General features: G+C 42.9%; 1 protein-coding gene across 34 annotated transcripts in view; it reads right to left on the bottom strand.

Moving 5' to 3' along the window:
- Window positions 1-20,275, bottom strand: part of Rbfox1 (RNA binding fox-1 homolog 1) — a 1,661,838-nt gene that overhangs the window by 245,524 nt on the left and 1,396,039 nt on the right. Inside the window, exon 1 of one of the 34 annotated variants that reach the window (XM_029544533.1) lies at window positions 19,349-19,415. The exons of the other annotated variants lie outside the window; for them this stretch is intronic. The gene's annotated coding sequence lies outside the window, so the exon portion shown is untranslated. Of the gene's footprint in view, window positions 1-19,348; window positions 19,416-20,275 lie in introns of those variants that run through there. 34 annotated transcript variants of the gene reach the window in all.

Here is a 20,275-nt window from a genome sequence, read left to right as displayed (position 1 = left end):
CTCCCTCTCCCTCTCCCTCTCCCTCTCCCTCCTTTCCTCCTTGAAGCACCACAGAAATTTTAGGAATCTAATATACTTGCTGATTTCCATTCATTCTTTAAACCTCAAATTAGAGTAGCAGCCTTCAAAGCTCCTTGTGCTTCAGAATTGTGGAAGGTAACCTATTTTTAGGAACAGAAAGTCCTCCAAAACCAAGTTTTACTTATTTATTGAAGTACTGAGTATTTTAAGCAGGACCTCCTGCATACTAGGTAAGTGTTCTCCTCTAAGATAAGTCTTAATCTCTCCTTTACAGTGGCTACACTAGCCCTCAATGCACTCTGTAGCCCAGGCAGGATGTAAAATTGCACTCCTCCTGCCTTAGTTTCTAGAGCAGCTGAGATGACAGGGCAAGGCTACCAAGCCCCAGCACAGGCAATAGTCAGTCATTCTGAAATGCCTAGAAACCTATGAGTTAACAAGATGGCTCTGGGAGCCCTACACCCATGACAACAGTACAGGTAATGGCAGAATCCATGTTGATGATATTTTGTAATTTAGGGCAGTTTGAATACAACCCACTCCTGCTGTTCCTAGCAAGGCATGATGGCCTCTTAATAGATGTAAGCACTTATGTCAAGAATTGATTCTTTTTCAAAGCATCACTTAAGAATGGAGCATGGATGTAAATGTATTAATATAAATGAAGCTGAGGGTCACACACAAGAAGTACAGAATTGGAGTCTCAAGTGCTGTTTGTGGCTGTGTTATAAGGTCAACCACACCAGAAAGAAGCTTCTGAGAGAAGTGGATCATGGGAAATGGGAAATTGAGCTTCATGGAGCATGTACAGAAAGTGCTGGCATGTTCATTTATCTATCTATCTATCTATCTATCTATCTATCTATCTATCTATCTATCTATCTATCTATCTATTTATCTATCTATCTACCCATCCATCCACCCATCCATCCACGCACCCACCCACCCACCTATCTATCTATCTATCTATCTATCTATCTATCTATCTATCTATCTATCTATCATCTATCTATCTACCATCAAGCAGTCATCAAACTATCTATCATTTATCAATCATATGTATGTTTATGTATAAATATACATAGAGAGAGGAGGGAGAGAGAGAGAGAGAGAGAGAGAGAGAGAGGAGCTTACTATGTAGCCCAGACTAACCCCAAAGTCATGATGTTTCACTCTTAGCCTACCTAATAATAGAGTTACAGTTTTGGACAATGTGCTTCTCTACCATGTCTAATTATAATTTTTTTATTTTGACTAATTTTTGAGAGAACTGCCAATTATGTACATCCTGCATTTTATTTGGCTGGGTGCATCCAGGCTGGAAAGATAGGCAACGGTAAGTGTAGGATGGCAGGAGTAGATTTTGCTAATGAGAATAATGATTCTGGTGTTTCTGGAATTTCTAGGTGGTACTGCATAACAGAGAACCATGCTGACTTCCTAGGTCAAACAGGATGTAGACAGGCACATTCTGACAGTTGATGAACAATAGGATTAGATGAGTGGCCTGCTATGAGACTCTTTCTTGAGACTGTTAGTGTGACATCTGCTTAGCACTTAGTGGATGCTTAAAATTCATTAACTATCATCCTTCTTTCTTCTCAGCCTATCTCCCTTTACCCAACATAGTTCATTTATAGATAAATATGGGTGGGGAGGGAGAACTTGCAGGAAATATGCCTGCAGTTCTACTAGACAAGCATGGCCTTATTATGCTATACCTCTTGAACTTGGGAGATTAGGACCACATGCCTTTTCTATTCCTGGACACCTTGGGTGAGGTAGCTCTCAAGTTGACAAACTCCAGTGACAAGAACTCAGTCATAGAGGGTCAGGTTAAGGCCCTCTTTCCTCTAAATTCACAGGGATTTAGGGAAGTCCCAGTCACTGGGCAAACATTCTGGGAGCATCGCTGGTTACTAAAAGCCCTATTTGTCACTGCCAGTGTGGTCTCGTATTCTGCATGCTGCATTAATTAGTCATTTCACACAGTACCCGTGACAAGGAGTTAAGTCCTAGTTAACCCCGACTTCAGACAAGATGAAGTAGCAGAAAAGAATTTGGCTCCAGTGGAAAAGTCCTCAGAACTGTTGTTGACTTGGCTGCTGATGAGCAGAAAACCGTTCTGGCTCTTGGGAATTGGCTGGGAAGGCGAAGATGTGAGAAAGACAAAGGTTTCACAGGTGAAGGAAAATGGAAAATAAGCACCTCCCAATTGAAAATCTTCAACAACCTACTTCTGTAAATGAGGTCTGGAAACAGGACTCATAAACAATGTGGGCATGGGGGGCCTTGTCCATCTTTGGTATTGAAACGTTTCCCCATAGACAAAGCTATGAACAAGAGGATGACACCTATGTTAGGGATCTCAGGAGCATTAAAGGAACTACTCTCCACATTCTGTGTGGGGAACTTTCTAGTGTGGAAGCCTTGCCAACTCTAAGTCCAGCCATGGCAGCCGTTTTCCCTGCAGCCCACCACTGTCATCTGATGCTGTGTTAATCAATTACATGTTGAGAAGTCAGTCTGATGAACTTAATCAATGTCCCCAAAACTACGCTGCTTTTGTAGATGCAGGGAAAATATTATGATCTCTGCTTTTTTTTTTTCTTCCAATAGATCCAGTTAGCATGGGGATATTAAACTATGTGTATCTGAAGAGAAGGAGAGGGGAAAAGTGAATTCCACTGAAAATCAGGTAAGATAACGGAGGCTCTGACTATGTAGAAATACACAACATGACTCTTGTCCAATTACTAATTTCCCTCTCCGACTCATTATTCATATCACTACTACTATAATAGCTTCCCTTATCTAATCCTGAGCCACCCAGACACATGCTTAACCCTTTACAAGGGATCACCCCCACTTCCCCTGGGGTACTCTTTAAACCTAGTATCCTTCAACAAGAAAACATGCCCTAGGCAGCAATAAACATCGTTTTTCATTATTTCTAAAGGAGAAAGAAAGACATTAAAGAAAGACAGCCATGAGAGTAGAGGATGCTGTTCTAACCTTTAGCCACTATGGTAATGCAGTGTACACTATGGTAATGCAGTGTACACTATGGTAATGCAGTGTACACTATGGTAATGCAGTGTACACTACTTTGCAACTCTGCTCTACCACTGAGTCAGTATGCTCTGTAAAATGATGATCTCATGCATCCTTCCCCATGCTGAGCCTTCCTGAATTCCACATGAGAAGAAAACACAGATAGACTGCAGATATGAGCATGAGTGGGACACATCCATGGGCCGGCACCCTGAAGACTTAGGAAGTTGTTCTGTACAGGAATCCCAGATAACATTGGCTGAGCAGTATGCGTCTCACTCCCAAGTTGTGTGCACATGCTTGTTCCTGTCTCACCTCTATGAGCATGAGCGCGTGACTCACTGCAAGCACAGATCGCCATGACTACTGCCAGATAGACGCGTCGCAAGTTTCTCTTGAAAATAAATAGGGCAGGTTTTATTTCAAATCAGAAAAAAAAAAAAAATCTGCCCCCAGGCAACACAGAAATCTAAAACCGTGCATGTCCTGCTATTGGGCTTTTGGAACCCTGTTTATGCACTTTGTGTGCCTCCCTCACTGTGTACAAAGTCTTTGGTGAGGTCTTCTCTTCTTCTCTCTGTACTGAATTGGCCTCTCTAATAAAGCAGGAGAGTTTTCTTCTAGATAGTTCCCAAGGTCTTTAGGTTTTAAGAAGTTCAAGTAAGTCAGTACATATGAAATAAAGGCCACAAAATAGAGCTGTATATAGAAACATGCAGATCTGTATTTCACTTTATAGTCTGTGATGTGGGGTTTCATGCAACCTAGGTTAGTCTTAAAACTGCTATGTAGCCAAGTAAAGCTTCCAACACATAATTTCCTGCCTCTTCCTTCATAGTATAGGGATTAAGGTATGAGCCAATACACAGTTTCTGCATTTCTGGGAATCAAATTCAAGGCCTTGTACATGCTAGGCCAGCTCTCTGCCAGCTGAGGCACACCCTCCCTGAAAATTGTATGACATAAAGTGGATTGCAAAACAAACATCACAAAGCACAGAATCATAGGATAAGGATACTTGTTATACACATCAGGTTGCTGGGTTCTATACCCCATAAAACTCAAGAGCTTTGAGATACTAGTCACATGCTCCAGGGAAACCACATAAAGAAAAAGAAGACAGGAAGCCCAAGGATGGTGGAGGCCTCATGATGTCCAAGCCTATTAATGGATTACATGATTAATTTGAAGGACGGCATGTGAGAGAGAAGAAAGGGACAATAGTTCATGACATGCCTTAAAGGCTGCTGATCAAGCATTTTCTGTAACCTTCTAAGCCACCAAGAAAAAAGGGGGAGTATATAAAATCTCTGGTACCACTCAGTCCTACAATTGGTAGATGTGAGAAAACATTAGAATATTCTCCACAGGAATCAAGAATGACATTTTAGTCTTGGTCAGACTTTTACAATGGAAAAGGAAAGCTTAGATTTTGATGTGAATGGGGATACCAACGGGGGTGGGGTAGTAGTGGATATGATGTTAATTAAGGTGTTTGATGGAGTTTCCTTCCCAGTGCACCATGAGAAAAGTGTGTTCAAACCCCAGGATGGTTCTACCCAAGATCGTTCATCAGGACGGCGGAAGTCATCCCCTTGATGGAATTTTAAGATGAATTCTTCGTGGGGGCCATGGGCCAGGTCTTGAATCAGAAAGTAAATAAATAAATAAAATCATCCAGCCATCCTGACCAAATTAGCTGATCTAGTGGCTGAGAATGGAGGGCTGAGGCCAAGGTTTCTATTAGCAACTAGGTCTTTCCCGTTCCGGTTGACAAGACGGACAACCGTCCACCCTCGTAAAAGATTCATGACCCCGACTTTGCACTCTCGACTGCTTGCTTTCTCATAAAAACCAGTGCAAATCCTATCAAAAATTTAGCAGAATCCCTGCCTCATCTGTTTAGGCCTGAAGCTAGTTGCAGGGACAACTCATTAGGGACAGGCTCATTAAAACCAGCCCTTGGGCAAAAGCAGTTTGCGGGGCCTCCTCATTTCTATTCCGTCTTACCTCTCTGGCCCAACCTCCTGCAGCCCTCAGACGAGAGAGCTTCTGAAGGGTTGCCCAGTGCGCAGGTCCACTTGCAGAGTTGCAGGAACCAGAGCTCAACAAACGCTGCTCTTTATATCTGCCAAAGATCATCTTTGTCTTTTCCTTTTTATGCACTAGGACGGCTGTTATGGGAGAGGGAGGGAGGGAGCAGTGGTCCAGGAAACAGAGAAGGAGTCCCAAAGGCTAGCCTCGCCGGGGCTTGGTTATGGAAAGCACCTGGCATTGTGGAGGTCACGGAAGCCCCAAGGACAAAGCCTGCACTCTAGTCAAATGAAGGCCAAGAGGTAAAATCTTCTGGGGCCCCTTCCTGAGTCGTGTGCAGCCCAGCTTTCAGACCCATGGGCTCCTGGTGCTGTTGCAACAGCCTGCCTAATGGATTCACTACCAGATGTTTTCTGCTATGTGCCAGAGATATCACATCACTCTCTACATGAACTCATGTCTGGGCTGAGAAAGAGTTACTGGCATCCGGGGGTATGGGAAAGCATGAGAGACATAGATAAGATAAGAAGCACCAATTTATTTAGACACAAAAGTATCCAGCTTGCGGCCACTGCCCGGCAACATTTATTGTTTGGTTGTTTGGTTTTGGTTTTGGTTTTAGGGTGCAGGATTGCCACGTAAATCTAAGCCAAGGTCAAGAAGGGCCAGGGTGTGCACTGAACGTGGACAGAGAGGATCCTGGCTAGACTTTACTCACAGATGTCATAGAGCTGGAGCAAGGACTAAGAGGTAGTCAAGTCAGAGATTTACAAAAACAGAAGTCTCTGTGTGTGGTGTACATGTGTTCATATGTATACAGGTATAAATGTATCTGTGTGCATATATACATGAAGTCCATAGGTCAACCTTAGGAATTATTGCTCAACAAACAAATAAATAAATAAATAAATAAATAAGTAAAATCTTGATTTTTATTTTTTTATTTATTATTATTTTTTTAAGGTAGGGTCTCTCACTGACGCCTGGGGCTAGCTGATTCAGCTAGATTACCTAGCCAGCAAGTCTTAGGAATTCTTCTAACTCTGCCTCTCCAGTACAAAGATCATATGGACACTAATGTACCTGACTAATTTTATGTGGATAGCAGGAACCAAACTCATGGTCTCACGATGGTGTGGCAAGCTTACCCACTGAACCATCTCTTAAGACCTCCAATATGCTACTTCTTTACTTTTTACAGAATCCAGAAATGCTTTTGCCAGAAAAAAAGAAAGAAAACAAAACAAAACAAAACAAAAAACAGAAAAAAAAAAACTTTAGACAGGGTTTTGCTATGTAATCCAGGCTGGTAACACAGAGCTCACTATGCATTGTATAACATAGGCTAGTTTAATTCTCTATCCTCCTGTCTCAGACCCCTCCAAACGGTGGGAACTTAAAAATGTACAGACATACCTACACCAAATCCAACTTTAATTCTTCTGTTTTCTAAGTGTCTTCTACTAATAATGCAAAGTATAGGGGAAAAGTGTAAACACATTTGCAATACCTCATGTGGAACTGGCACTAAAACAGGAGAGACATTGACAGCAGTCTTCAAATACTTATAACCTGGTAAACCCCAAGAGTCCCTTCTTCACTCTTGTATAACAGGAGGGACAGGTGACAGGATCTCTTGGAAAAAAAAGGCTGTGACTAATAGTTTAAAAATAAATTTTATTAGATAAGTCTTATCATTTCCAAAAGCACTTACCCATCACAAATGGAACTAATATGCTAACAGCCCCAGCATTAGCAAAGCCCTAGATGCCAATTGTTCTTCAAACATAGATTATTAGCCTAATAGAGCTTCCGAAGGTGGGATTGCCAAGTCACGTGCACACAGCATAAATTCCCTAATGGAGTTCTTTCTTTGAGTGAGTGAGTAAGAGGAAGGGGAGGGGGAGGGAGATTGAGGCTGGTTTCCTATATAGACAATAAAGGGGAGAACAAAGCCTAAACTAAAGTTTGTGAGGTACCTGACATAAAGCAGTGCTTTCCCATTCTCTGTTTAAGAGGGCACAGACAGGATTGACATTGGCTCCTGGGATGCAGCTCTGAGCCCTTGGAGAGTGATACACATAGGAGATACAGAATAAAGGACAGAAAGGAGGCAAAGCCCTAAAAGTCGATGCACTTTCTTGCTTCATCCTTCCCAGTTGCACACAGAGCTGATCCTATCTCTTAGTATTGAGATCACTGATTCCGAACACACAGAACAAGCCCACTTACTGGAGAGTGTCCAACGGAGCTTTGTGTAGCGCATGCAAAGCTCAATGGCAAATAAATAAGCAAGTAAGTAAGTGGATTAAATATCAACTCCCCCCCGCCCCCCCAACCCAAAGCCCGGAAAGTACGACAAGGTCTACGAGTTCTATTTTTCTATAATACTAATGATTATCTGTCCCAACAGAGCTGTTTACTGACTATCTCTGGCTCTGTTGCCCCAGCTCTCTGACCTTCCACCGACCTTAGCTATGACCATGGGGAAATGGAGAGAGATGTGGATAGATGAACTTTTGTACAACAGGGCCGAAAATACCCAACAGAAACAACGTAAGGAGATAAGGCTGATTTGGGCTCACAGTTTTAGCAGTATCAGTCAGTAGTGACTAAGAGGGTTTGGCAGTGAAGAGCACCACGTGTATTTGTAGCCAGGAAGCACAGAGAGGAGCAGAAATGGGCAGAGACAAGATATTCCTGGGCTGTGTCTGTATGACCTTTCTGATAGCCTTACCAGCTGAGGACTAAGCATTCAATGTGCATACCTTGTTAGAAGGTATCAACAAGATACATCAACAAGACGGCCTAGGAAGAGTCTGCGGCTGTTACATTATTAGTTCAGCCTATCCACTCCCTGTACCACAGCATTAATTTAGCATGATCACTTTCCCGATTATGGTATACCATAATAACAAAGACAGTAAAATCCTCTGCTCTTTACTGGAGAGGCAATCAAACCCTGCTTGCTAATTTACTTTCTTAAGGCTTGAATAGTCTGTGGGTAATGCTGTCGGGGGCTTCCATGTCAGCCTCTCCCAATGCAAGAGCTTTTCCTTCACTTTCCGCATGTTGTTGAATCCCTTCCCCACCTATGTTACTGCCCCCACCCCTACAAACTCCACTTGGGGATGATAAGGGAGAAGAGCATGGCTTTGAAGAAGGATGCTCAGGAAGAGCATGCAGAAGAAAGAGTCACATCCATTAACAGTGCACATGTCGTCACAGAATGAGATCCCCAGCACACAGCACACCTGAAGACATGTTTATTCCAGAAAAAAAGGGGAGTCTTTGGGAGGAATGAGCATCTCAGGGACTCAGAAAACCCACCATTTAAATATGGCATCCATATCTTTCTCCTTTCTTCTTATTAGGGGAGTTATCTGCACATCTCGGTTGGGATGATTTTTTTTTTTTTAAGGATTAGAGATAGTATAGGCTAAGTGGATAATTGCAGGCTAACAAAACTCATTCCTAGGCCATTAAACTGGCAAGGAGATGTGTTGCTCGGCACAGAAAGATGGAGCAGAAGAGTGTAGCGGGTAAGTATTATTGAGCCATATTGTATACATGTTTGCAATTTTCAAATAATAAAAGTATGCCAAAATTTAAAAATACAAATGATTTGTTCTTTTTAAAGTGGATAGATGTAAATTCCTCTGTATATATTATATATAAAAAAATTTGAGAAAGTTGTGGTTTTGTTTGTTTTTTATATATATATAATTTTCTTGGAATTCTATACCCAATCTAGATTCATGACATTCTGAGATGGAATGAAGAGGGAATCTGGAATCATAGGCACTGGGGATGTAGGATGCAGCTCAGCCAAAGTAGTACCACTTGATTACTGTACTATTCTCCTTCTACCAGAGACATGAGTTCGTGGGCTCCTGTAACCATGAAGTAGATGTGACACAAACAAATAAGAGAGAGTTACTGGGATGACAAGGACATCATTTCCCCAGTGCCACGAATGGGATCCCGGGTGCATCCTGTGTGAACACACAGAGACCCCATCCTGGCTCCACCAAACAAAGTCTGAGAACTTATGCTGAACACCAGCCAGCGACGGTGTGACCTGCCCTCATTAAAGATTCTCTACAAACAGGTGCCTCTCACTGGGTTCACTTCTGAAATGGCTTTCTTTTTATTCCCAGGGACACATCAAGAGCTGAGGGAGGGGGTTCATGCAGTATAGATCAGTCGGCCATTGACAGAGCATCAGGCTTTGACAAGCTGCTTGGCTGGGTTGAAAGCCTAGGCTAGGCATGGGCCTGTCAAGGCTACACTATTGAATTATTGACAGGCGCTCACTGTGGTGCAAGGGGAGAGCAACCACAGCGTCAGCTCAATAAAGATGAAATGGAAACCCTCTCTGAAGCTGACTTTAGCACGTTAAAGGAGTTTTAATGGGCTGGTTTAAAATTCAGTAAGAGAATGCATTAGGCTGATTATATTTTCAATGGCTAAGTGCAGACATGCACACAAGTTTGGGAATTGGAAGGGTTTACAAATGAGTGGGGAACCTGTCAGGGTGGATTACACCATTCTTCTAAGGGAAAGCAAGAAGCTGTGCATGTTCCAGTTCAATCTCAAGAGCTGTGACTTTCCTACCTCCTCTCCCTCGTTTCCTCCTCCTTCCCACCCAGTACAGTGCTAATCTGGTGCTCTTCAAGGATTCGGTAATAGGAGCCTGCTCCTCAGCCTGGTCACCTGGCCTCAAAATAAAACCCCGCACTGAAATCATTAGTAACTGTTTCATTCTGTTATGTGTATCCCAACTCTACCTTTCTCGCCCTCCTGCAAGAATAAGGGGGAGGTTCCCATCTCAGCATCTTATTGGAGGGGCTAGAGAGCTCTCCATACTCAATATCCCCTTGTTTAGCAAATTAATATTAACAATTCTGAATTTTCTTATGTAATCTTTTCTTCTTTAAATTTCCACCTGCCAAGATTTACTTGTATTTTAATAGCTGATGTCAGACAAGCAGCAAGCACCGAGTCTCATCCCAGGACTATAATTTTAAATACAATGAGACGCACATCAACTGTCGCATTGACATGCTAGAAAATTATTCCACGTGGACTTCTAAAGTGCATCCTAAAAGCTTCAAAGACCCAGCACATTTGAAAAGAATTTAAATTGATGATCGTGGTACTGCCTTCTTCTTCTTCTTCTTTTTTTTTTAAAGCAATTTGTCTAATGTGACCCCATATTCATTTTTTTTCCTGACTTCTCTTCCAATGGGCTGCCTCCTGTCAGGTTGAGGCAAAGACCAGCACGCACATCTAAATCTGGGTTCATTTGCCTGCTGCAAGATTCTCTTTGCCATGTCAAGCCATATGAGTAAATCAAAGATGCTTCCCCAGGCTGCAGGAGTAGGCTAATCTCCAGACAAATATTTAGAAGGCAGCTTTGCCGACTCTGGCCTTAATCGTTTCCAACTGATTTGACTTATTCTAATTACAGCCTTTATGTTATAAAAGCCATTTTTATGTTGCCGGGGAGCAGTTTCATTGCAAATACATGAAATTTTGCTGAGTTTTCCGTTCCCATGTTGATTATGGGAATAGTGCTCCACGGCTCAGCTCTAATTAGAAAAACATACTGCATGGAATGTCAACAATTGTTAACATTAATAACATGCCGACAGTGTCCTTTTGTCTCTGATAACATCCTTCCCATAGTCTGACACCAAAGAGCCTAGGGTGCATTGGGCTTGGGAAGGGGGACTCCTCATCCTGGGTTGGATGGGCAGGACCTCCTTTCCCACCTTTCCACAGGAGCTGCATGTCTGAGGGAAATGGACACCCATGTAATGTAGCATAAATGGAAAGGGTAAACACTAAATCCTGTGCCACTGACGGTAGTGCATTTGCTTCACGGTTATGAACTTGGAAAATTCTAGCATCGCAGCATAAAGAAGATGAAACAGTCTTGAGGTATATCAGTGGGTCCTGGGATCCGGAGCTTCTGGAATTTCCCTTCCATGCCATGATAACTTAAAATGTACCAAGAAGATGCCAGAAAGGAGATCAATTTTTTTTCCCCATATCTCAAGGATACGGGGTCAGTCACCAGTAGTCAGACATCAAACCCTGTCATCCTCACAGGACTCTATGTGCTCCTAACCCCTCAAAAATGCCTAGTGAAATAGAAAATGCCCTGTCATTGGATTGGCCAAGTTCCTTTTGCCCATTCCCACATATATAGATGCCCTTTAAAGAAATCAGGCATGTCTTCTCCTATCTTAAGCAAAGACTTCTCATAGGGACCTTCTTTCAATAGAGACAGCAAGTAACATAACAGAGAGATTAAATCTGTCTAGGAAACAGAGAGTCAATCTGTCAGGGAAGAAACAGCACTCAGGACTCAGGCAATGCTCAGGATGAAATCATAGTTGCTAAACTGCTCTAAAAATATGCACCACTCCCTTCACTTCTGAAATCTTCTTATCCAAACAGCACAAGACCATCCTTAGCATCAGGCAGACGTCCAATGGAGGGTGACCCTATCAAACCCCAGTGGTACTTCTCAAAACCACAATGGTCATCACAAACAATGGCAATCTGGGAGACAGGGGCAGGCCAGAGAAAACCAAGGAGACAGGCTAGGAAAGGCAAGCTAGGCTCCCAGAATGGAGAAGGAAGGGGTAAAAAGGTAACAGTGGTTGATACACAACTAAATTCATTAGCAACAGTGTAACAATGCTGGCCCATTACATATGATAAATGCCCCTTATTGATATAATGTGAACAACAGAGGGCATAGGATGCATGGGAGTCTGGGATCTCAATATGGTCTGGCAAGTGTGCAAATGTAAAGCTACTCAAAAGGCTGTTTAGAAACATTAGGCTTGATGGGCCTCTTAGGAAATCCAGGATGCAGTCCACTGAGACAAGCTGATCCTGGTGTTCACTCCAACTGTATTCCCAGGTTTATCTCCCTGTGCTCTTTCTATGTTGTGGAGCAGTATCCTCTGGCAAGAGTAGCTCTCATCTTCCTCTCTTCTACTATCCTCTCTTCTACTAGCTTTATTCCTTAAGTCCCTTGACGACATGCTCAGCCCTGACCTCTCCAAAACAGCTTCCGGTTGTGTTAGTAGTTAATTCACAATACTTTTCAATATCCTATCCCAACCCCACTTACATCTTTATTCATTCGGTATCGTCAAACATCCATGTCTTCCATCAGATACAAGACCCACGTACTTGTTGTCATGGACTCAGTTCGTGTGGATCAATCACAGATCTTAAACTACAGTCCGGGAACCAGGTCAGCTAACTCCTTCGTTTTTGTTCTTTTCTTCCTTCCTTCCTTCCTTCCTTCCTCCTTCCTTCCTTCCTTCCTTTCTTTCTTTCTTTCTTTCTTTCTTTCTTTCTTTCTTTCTTTCTTTCTTTCTTTCTTTCTTTCTTTNTCTCTCTCTCTCTCTCTCTCTCTCTCTCTCTCTCTCTCTCTCTTCTTTTCTTTTCTTTTCTTTTTCTGTGAGTAGGTTTTGCTGGAACAATTTTAGCGTCATTTATTTATATGTGTATCTGGGAGCTTTCACTTTCAAACAGCAGCATAAAGGAGCTCTAACACTGACCAGATCATTCAAACTCCAGAAGTCACATTTGGTCCTCTGCAAAAACTTCTGAAACCTAGCCAGAGACAGGGAAACCTATACCTGTCAGAAACACCATCCCCAGACACTTCAGTGGGTAGTAGCTGAACTCACATAGGCATTCTCTTCTGAGTACAGGATCCTAGATCCTTCAGACCAGCCTGATGAGCTGCGTAGCAGATTAGCTTCTCAGGGAGTTAATTTGACCCCTCTTCCAGGAGCCTATCACACCTTGTGAGCCACAGCCCTCCCCTCCCCTGTGTTTAAAATAAGGACCTGAATTAACAGAAGAGAATTTCCCAAGGGCTACTTCAATTAGTGTTCCTAAAACCATCCTGTGGGGTGGGGTGTTACCAGGTCCTACAGGATTTCTGCAGGAGCTGAATCCCAAAACTAAGCTAACTGGGATTCTCAGAAACCATGCTGGTTCTATCCCAGGCATGTTCCCCAAACACAGAATTCTCAGAACATTCTAGGCCTGCTTCCAACAAACATGGAAGCCAAGACTGGAACAGGTCAATTGATTGACACCTGAACATCTCCCCATCCATTGGGAAGCTTAGGATTCAGATGTGGAGTCTGGTCATAGAACTTGCTTCATTATTCACCACTCAATTTTTAATGAGATAAAATGATACCAAATGGTTGAGTACCTTTTCAATTCACAGGTAAGTTGTTCAAAATAGTCCTTTCAGTGAACTGTGGCAACCTGGCCTTTGGGGATAGATAACCAAAACCAATCAGTTCCTCTACAAACTTGGAATAGTTATGTGAAAAGACACAAGGCTAGAATATCTCTGAGAGTTATGACTAATCAAGACATAGTTGCATGTGCTGAACTCATTAGCTCTACAGTGTTAGTAGAAAATCAGAAACAAATATTGGAGAATTCAGTTAGTCAATTACTTTTGAGCAGGGACTCTGTAAAGAACTGAATTAGGTGTTGGGACAAAGCATCATAATAAATGGACCTTGGTCAAAAAATACTCAAGAATAACAGGGTAAAAAGTTAGTAGACAGATGTAAGGCTGCAATATAAACTTCCCAAAGGCAGTACTTTCCTGTATAATGCATTTGCTGATGAACTCTAAGTCTGGCAAAGGTTGCCTACACATAGGAAAGTAATTGCTAGAGGGGGGGAGGGAAGGATGGAAAGAAGGAAGTAAATTAGAGCCCTGAGAATAAGGCCTAGGAGATAATCATGGTTTCCAGCACCTATAATCCTAGTACTTATAGGGGACAAATATAGGATCACAAGTCCAAGGTTAGTGTGAACTACACAGCAAGACTCAGAGTACACAATAGATAAACATAGCTCTACAAAGTAGAGTCTAGGGGAACAGGGAAGTAGAATATGCGGCCTTTATTCCATTATTTTTTTTCTAACAGTGAAGACTATACCTTCCTCATGAGGATACAACGGTATCCACCCACCTTTCCTTGTGTGCTGCATTTACAGGAGAACTTTGGCCTATCTTCTCATTGCTTGGCCACAACTGTGACTTCCTATTGGCCTGTTGTATGTTTCATTGAACTGGGTTCTGAGAGTTCAATAGAAGAGAAGCAGGAAGTCCTGTGGACATGTGGAACTTCTGGTAGAGTAGCAGACAAAAACACAGAGTATATGCATGAAGACTTCAGACCTCTGTAATGCTATAAAGAAAAGGTCTAAGTCCTCAGTAGAGGGAAGAAAGGCTGCTTGCTGGACAGGCTGCTTGCTGACTTTTGAAGTATGGACTTGAAAAGTCTACTAGGAATGAGTGCCTTACAGAGAACAGGGTGAAAGCAGAAGGGGTGTGAAGCCCTCCAAAGAAGGACTGACCCCCACAAGCCCCCGAAAGTCAGACAGGCTGAGAAGGGGCAAATGCTGTGCTGGGGTGTGGCTTCCTACCAAGCCCCTTTCTCCTGTGACTCTAGTGCTGAAGAAAATACTCATGTTAGTATTTTAGTGAGACTCTCGACAAAGCAACTCCTCCTTCAGTTTCCCTGAATTTCCCCCAAGGGTCTCCTGTCCACTGCCAAACATCTTTATACAAGTGTGTGTATCCCGGAACACAACAAAGAAGACAGCATAGTCCTCTGATGCACTGAAGTTTTGAAAAGGAGCAAGTGTGTATAGGACAACACTTGTGCCACGTGTTTGGAACAGAAGCAGTGCATAGTCGCCACTGTTGCTATTCATGCTGACTTCTTACAAAGGCATATTACAAAGATGGTCAGGGCTGAGGTTCAGAGCAAGGAAATGATCTGCCCTCCAGGCAAACCCAAGACAAATAAAATGCTCATATATAGTTGTCCAAACACTCGGATACTGAGGGTTTTCTTATCCAACATCTGATCTTTACCACTAGTCTCATAACTCACACTGGCCTCGGAAAGACTTAATAATGTATTTCTTAAGCACTTGTGTGGTATGACTGTGCTAAATACAACCAACAGGAGGTGTAGGAAAAATGATATGCATCTTTGATTTTGTTGTATCATGTCTATTTTGTTTCGACACAAGGGATTTCTAGCCCAGACTGACCTGACATTGGACACACTCTCCCCCCTGCCAAGCGCTGGCATAATAGGAGTACATGGCCAGTGTCTGCCTTAGAGAAACAGAACTAATGAAAGTGAGTCAATGACTGTAAGGAGAAAGGTAGATGAACAGTTTGATGGTGCCATCAGCTAAGGATCTACATGGACCCTCAGGGGTTTGGAGTTAAAGTAATAGCCAATGCAGATAGATGGGTCTTCCCCCAAAGAGGGGATACTTCAGCTGAAACTTCAAAGATGAGTGAGAACACTGGCAGTCATGTTAGATTGAGCAAAGGGAAGGAAACATGAATCAAACTATATGGACAGACCAGCAAGGTAGCTTAGTGGCAAGCAGCTGACACTTTGAAAAGACCCAACCTCTCTATGCCCATCTGGGATTCAGCCTGGCTCTCTGGACAGCAGAGTCACCAACACTTGGGAGTTTCTTGGAGTGCAAACTCCCTTGTTTTCACCATAGACCTGAGTTTCTGTGCTAGTCAACACTAAGTCTAAGATTATGCTGTTCCTTCCTCTGCCTCTCCAGACTCACAGGACTGGAGATGTGGTCCATGCAAAGGGAAAAAGAAAACATTAGCCAGGGGGCTGAGGAGTCCTCTTGTGATAAAGTGACTCTTGCTTTGCTGGGACCTATCTGACTCTCTTTAAGAAAAAGGACTCTTTTTCTCTGTGTTCATGTTCTATTGCACAGGGAACCAGAAAACAACTTAAAACTCAAGGTGTTTGAAAGCTCTCATTAGCTAAAGGAGCTGGTGAGGTGGCCTGTTAATGGTGAGACTGGACAGACTAAAGGAGCTGGTGAGGTGCACACTGTGCCCTGAAGCTGATGTTAAGTGGAGACTCAAAACTCCTCTCCAATCACCTCTTGTTAGCAGCGGAGGTAGGCAAATTGCTAGAGGATTAAGTGGGGGGGACAATGCTTGGATCACTGTCAAGCAGAGAAAAGACTCAATTTGTGGTAATCACATCTTTGTAATCACTTCTGTAAGAGGTCTTTGTGGCTGTGTTTGCCTTCCCAAGGTGTGGACCCAGACCAGGCAAGGGTAGAAAAACAGCAGCAGGCTGGCTTTTTCTTGAGCATATTAAAATGATTATTCCCCCTCCATGAGATAAGCCTGTCTGCTAATAGGGCTTTACCTCCACAGGTCTCTCTCCCCCCACCTGAGGCTCAAATGTTCCATAAACACTTGAACATCACTGTGCATAAACCATCGATCTGATCTCTATAAACACAGGAGGCCCTAGAAAGAAGCTTTATGGTCCTGTCAGAGGAGGGGGTACCTTTCTTCTGTGTCTGCATAAGGTGTGTGTAAAAAAGAAATAAAACAGGGGCATATGTTAAGAATTATACAGTAGTGTCTGGGGTAGTAGATGCATCGTGTCCCAATTCAAGTGAGACTTCTTTAAAGATGGGCAAGGGTCTTTTCCTAACATGTAGAGCACCTGCCCAGGCTGTTTATACAAGTTGTTTTCCAAAGGCCCTGACCAGGCCACTACCAGCTTCCGTTTTCCAACTCTTATCTGGAGAATTTTGGTAACAGAATGAAGGCGAGCCCAGGTTACCGAAGAAACATTAGGGGACTTTGAAACAAAGGAAGAGTGCAGGGTTGAGATGGTATTTAAAGCCCAGATGTGATTCACTCTGTAACCAATGTAATTTTAGGTCCTTGAGAGACGGCCCCTCTGCCTTGATCTTTTTCAAGTACAAAATAGGCTTTGGGCTTTTTTACTTTACTTGAACCAGGGGGGAGAAAGACAAGGAGAGAAAAACAAAAAATAAGAAGAGCCGAACTCTCATGACCTGAAAAGTGAGGACTGTCCCGCACCCATATGGTGATTGTTCCCTGGAAGGTTTATACAGTGCAAGCAATCCCAGAACCCCTTCTCTCTTCAAATCTGTGTCACTAACCCACATTTTGAAAACAAAGCAGTGGGCAATATAGGAATTTTAGCATGCTATATATACAATACAAATGATCATTTGAGCTGTCTCCGTGGGTAACGTGCCTGCTGCCAGCAAAAGAACTTGAGTCAATCCTGAGACCCACATAATAGAAGAAAACTCCCACAAGGTGTCCTCTTATTACCTTGCATGCACTGTCTCCTCCTCCTTTCAATATAAGACACAAAGCAAAATCAATAAAAGTATAATAAAAACGAATACTAAAAACATTCTTTAAAACATAAATGTCATACTTTAACTGCCCAAATAAGATTATTTCTCATCAGTATATGTGTGTGTATGTGTGTTTATATACATGTGTGTGGATATATACATATGTATATATATACATATATATATATATATATACATATACATGTGCATAAATATAGATAGATATAGATATGTGCCTTTCTTCAAAATAACATTAACAGAAAGTCAGCCCTCACTACAGATATATTGAAAGTATTTTTGTTTCAAAAATAATAGTTTCAGAGAAGCATATTGTACTATACTAACTGCTACCTCCAAGATATTTGTGTTTATGCCCAAGCTCCTAAGCATCCTGTCTATATTTGACAGTTTTCATGTTCCCCTCTTTAATTTTCCCTCTCAGTGGGCCAACCATTAAAAAAAAAATCACCATGCCTGTTACTCCAAAAGGAAGAGCTAGAATCTGAATCAAAAATTAGCCGGGATCTCACATAAAGACTGCTAAGTGCAAGTGTCTAGTTCTATGCTTGTGTTAGCAACACCATAGCTCTGAACAGGCCAAGGGAGAATGCTGCCCTGCTTCATGCGAGCCTTTCTTTCTTCCTTCTGTTGGGTGATGTAGACATAGGCACTAGACAGACAAGCAGTGCACACTGTGAGCGGTTGTGACATAAACAAACCCTTGCCCCTTACCACGTTCCTCGAGACTCAGTTAAACTTCCATTACAAACAGAAAACAAACGCTTGCTTTGTGCATTTTTTCCCTTTTTAATGGAAAAAAAATAGAAATATTCTTGTTCCTGAGAATCCACTGAAGAATTTTCAAGCATTTCATACACAAGTAAGCACACACACACACACACACACACACACACACACACACACATATACCTTCAAAATAAGTCAAAGAGATAATCAACTTAGGAACAGATTTTTCTGCCTTGCGCTGGTTATATAAATGAAGGAACAATTGTGTTAAATTCTTTCAGTTCCATCTTCTAGGTTTCTGCAATTTTAAGGATTTTTATTTAAAAGAGAGATTCCTTATGGAAAAACAAAAGAAAAGAAAAAAAAAAAAACAAAAAAAACCAACAGCCCCAAACCAAGTTTCCCTTAAGAAGTATGCTCTGTGCTGGTAAAAGCAGCTTGTGCAAACTGCATGGGACCCATCCCAGGCTTCTGCTAATTATGCCGATTCCCTAGAAGACAGAGGAGGAAGGAAGCCTTTGGGGAGACAGAGATAGCTAGAGCCACTTAAGGCCCTGTGGAATGTGGGAAGGAAGAAGTCCTGCCTGTTCTCCTACTGCTGCTCTACAGGCCTGCCACATGAGCAGGTCAGCAAATCAGAAACTTCCCCCAGGCCCCCCTTAACAGACGCCCCATCAAAACAAGAAGCTGAACCACATGGTCTGTCCAGCTGTCCCAAGTCAGCATCAAGCGCTCCTTTCCTTCTCAAGCATGAACGCACGTCAAACAGACAGCCCGAGGGTACAGCTGCTGATGGAAGTTTTGGTGCAAAGTCCTCCACATCTCTCAAGGCCCCATGGAAGCCTCCAAACTCCTCATTCCTCTACTTCTCAAATCCAGTGTCAGCTGAAACTCATCGCTGAGTAACAACAGCTATGCAATTACCCACCGAGATTCCTTTTAATTTCCTCTTTCTTGTCTTTTGCTTGGTGCACTCTCGGTGTGCAGACCTGGCAAGAAGAGCTACGACTACTTAAGAAAGAGAGATCAGATTTCCCTGCGTGACACCTGGATCGGGGTCCTGGACAGCTATCCAGTAACTAAACTAGCTTTGCTTTGTAAGCTTAGTGCCCCTAACAAAAGGCCAAAATCAAATACAGATGAGTACAATTCTCTCTCTCTCTCTCTCTCTCTCTCTCTCTCTCTCTCTCCTAGAATCACAGTCCCCAGTGGGAAACAATACACTCACCCCAAGTGTGAAGCAAGCAGGCACAGTGTTGAGTGGCCGGTGTCAGTGTTACGTTCTAAAGATTAGTTCCATGGGCAAGAGGGTGGGCTACAGGAGGGAAAAGGGGAGATGGCCAGGTTTGGCAAAGGGAAAAAAAAAAAAANAAAAAAAAGAAAGAAAGAAAAAGCAAACAGGCAGAAGAAAAGCATCAGAAATATGTACCAAGAAAAAAATAAGGCAAAGAGACGGGAAATTAATAATCCAACAAGCAGGATGTCTCTGTGTTATTAATCACATTGCCACAGAGAGCCGCCGAGGAGCCCTGAGCTGCACATGGAAGGGGAGGGGTTTGAATGCCATTGGTTGCTTCTGCTCACTCCTATACATCTCAGCCAATCCTCCCTGTGCCTTAAGGTACAGATAGATCTGCGCTGCAGTTACAAACCACTGGAAGATGAGAAATCACGCTCTGTGGGGTGAGGCTGTGCTCGGTCCAGTTAATGCACTATAAACTTTATTTGAGCTGACTTCTCCCTGGATCCCCCAGTGACGGGGTCAGGGGTGCAAGCAATTCCACCCCAAATCATGCCATAATCGAATTGCTGCCTATTTCCCGAACCTATAATGAAAAAGGCAACCGAAATAATGCCGGTAATGTTGGCGGTCTCCCCTGCCTGTCCGACGCTATTACCTGAGAATGCCTGCCGCCATTTCCTGGGTACTCTAACAATGAATATATTTCACAGCTCACTGGCTCTCCTGCGTGGGTGGCGTGGTATAGACACCTACATGATAGGAAAAGAAATCTAAGACAATAAGGCTGTGTCTGAAGGCTGAGCCTGGCAGCCCACTAGGGAGGAGAGGGACCTTTTATCCAAGAGGCAGGCACACACACACACACACACACAGAGAGAAAGAGAGAGAGAGAGAGAGAGAGAGAGAGAGAGA

The sequence above is a fragment of the Mus pahari genome, chromosome 12 (assembly GCF_900095145.1).
Source record: "Mus pahari chromosome 12, PAHARI_EIJ_v1.1, whole genome shotgun sequence".
Taxonomy (NCBI): Eukaryota; Metazoa; Chordata; class Mammalia; order Rodentia; family Muridae; genus Mus; species Mus pahari.
This window is presented reverse-complemented; position numbering and strand designations above follow the sequence as displayed.